The sequence below is a fragment of the Phoca vitulina genome, unplaced genomic scaffold (genome assembly GCF_004348235.1).
Source record: "Phoca vitulina isolate PV1807 unplaced genomic scaffold, GSC_HSeal_1.0 scaffold12, whole genome shotgun sequence".
Classification (NCBI taxonomy): Eukaryota; Metazoa; Chordata; class Mammalia; order Carnivora; family Phocidae; genus Phoca; species Phoca vitulina.
Genome location: NW_022589715.1, coordinates 914,577 through 917,124, shown reverse-complemented (window position 1 = coordinate 917,124; position 2,548 = coordinate 914,577).

Sequence of the window (2,548 nt, the reverse complement as noted above, 5' to 3'; positions counted from 1 at the left end):
GAGCATATTCTATATGGTTCCATTTACATAAAGTTCAAAAACAAGCAAAATAATTATGTGCTGTTATGAGCCAGGGTTGTGTTCACCATTCTGGGGGTAGTTAGTGACCAAAGATAGGGGGAGGGGCAGGGGAGGGTGGTAACATTCTGTTTCTTGATTGGTCACACTTTATAACAGTTCATTAAGCCAGACGCTTCTGCACTTTTCTGCAAGAATATTTTTCACTTTTATTAACTTTTAAATTTTTATTAAGTCTTTTGTGTAAAAAAAAAAAAAATGAAAACTAGGACAAAAGATCCACAAAAGAGTTTTATTTTACCGGAGTGGCAAATGGACCTCTCAGATTGAATAAAGGATTTATGTCCCACATCCTAATGGATAGCTGCAATAATAGTGAAAACCCAAGGATGAAGGGGCATCGTGTTTCAAATGGTCTTAATGAACATTTGTTCAAGTTTCACTCATTAGCATTAGAAAGCAAAAGGAAGGGTCCAGAACACAGAAGCGCCCTGTGCATGTGCCAGCTTTTTCCAATGAGGCCGCCGGGGAGGGCTGCGTGCTCCACCCACCCGAGGCCACCTTGGGGATGGGTGGGCACTTGGCAGGGCGGGCAGAAGGGGCAGAGCACCATGCCTTCCTGTCGCTGGAACATTCCCGGGAGCTTTGCTGTACTTTAGGCTTATAGATGGCTTCTCAACCTTTTAAACCCATGCCCCCTTCTTTAAGAGATGTAAATATCTCACACTTTCCTTTCATGTTATTTGAAATTTCAAAATTAATTAAATATTATGACCAAAAGCAAAGCCAAGCCACAGGACAAAGGGCTGCTTTGTTTCCAGGCGGCCTGTGCAGACCCCACGAAGCCCCAGAGCGTGGGTTCCGACCCTCCCCGCCCCTCCCCTTGCCCCTTGAGAAGCCTCGGTTTATAAATTACAAGCCTTTTCATTTCCTCCAAGGTTTTTGATGAGAGATTTGGGGATGCGGCCACCAGGTGGACGCCGCACTCAGCATTTACGAGCTCGTGGTGTGGCTTCCCAGAGGGATGAGGGACTAAGAAGCAGAGGTACCTGCTTTGCTTCTAATAAAACCCACAAGTCCTTACTTGTTAAATAAGCATCATTTAATAGCAATAGCTAATATTTATTGGGTGCTTCCCATGTGCCACACACAGTGCAAGGTGTCCCCCGCCCCAGGGGTTGCATCACTCCATTCTTACCACAGCCCCGGGGAGGGGGCATCAGCATCTCTGCTTGGTGGCTGAGGAAACCTAGACTTTGAGTGATCCTGGGCCTGCCCAAGGAAGAGGAGGATCTGGAATATAGGTCCCAGTTGGGCTGGCCCCAAGGTGCATGCCCCTGATCAGTAGGCCATGAACTATTTGGTAGAGCTGGGATTCAGCCCTTGCTATTCCTACAATTATGAGAGTAATGGGTGATTGCTTGGACCCAACTTCTGATCAATGGGTGAGATCAATGGGTGAAAAGGATGCCAAGGAACCCCCAACCAGAAGGAACCACTATGAGGGGAGGGGGTACCATCTGAGTGACCTCTGACCCCAGTTCTGTTCCGGGACCTTGATTGTCCAGGGATGACCTATGATGGGGACTCATATAGTAGGGCCTCTGAGCAGTGCATTAACGACCCGCGAGGGTGCCAACCAAATGGGGACTGAGACCCAGTCCTGGAGGGGGAGGCACCTGCTGTCCCTTCCCCTCCAAGCCTGAGAAGCTGCTCCTGTCCAACAGAGCCTCAGAGCCATGCCACGGAAAGCCATGGGCTTCTGTAAAAATCCCATGTGACACTGAGACTGATCCACCAGCTCCTGCGGGGGCTGAAACCCAGGATGATGCTCCGGCCACAGACAACACTGGGCATGGGCGGTGCAGGGAGACCTCAAGCCCCCTGTGCAGAGCAGTGCCCAGGCCTTCTCCAGGCCCACTGGCTCTGGCTGGAGCTCTGGCTTCAGAGGTGATACTAGGAGGCTGTCGCAGGAGAGGAAATAAGGATGTAAAGGTGGCTCAAGTTAGTAGATGGTGGTTGAGAATCCTAGCACTTTGATTATTAAGAGAAATAGGACTTCTTGGTGGCCTAAGATAATGAAGGGAGATGGAATAGTTCCCCTATATCTGTAAGTGGATTTGGCTTAGGCTCCTCCTTTTCAGCTCCATGAGGAGAAGCTCAAAGGGCTGGGGGTCTCTGCTGCCAGAGGGCTGGCACAAAGCTGAAGCTGGTCTCCCCATAAATGAAGGGCCTCGTGCAGTAACAGGGAATGAGCTGGCAGCACCCCTGAGACATGAAAAGCAGTTCCAGAGACAGGGGGGCCATCAACTTGCATGGGCCAACCTCAGATGCGGCATTACCTGTATTCCCACCACCATTTTGGTCAGTGACCCACCAACACTGCCTTGACATTAAGCCCATTCCCTCCCAGGCTGCAGACTGACTCCAGAACACTGGGTCAGGATGGCTTGAGAACCTGCTGCCTCTGGACAATTCTCTTTCCTTCCTTGACCTCTACTCCTTTATATCCCAAACACAGAAGGGAGGT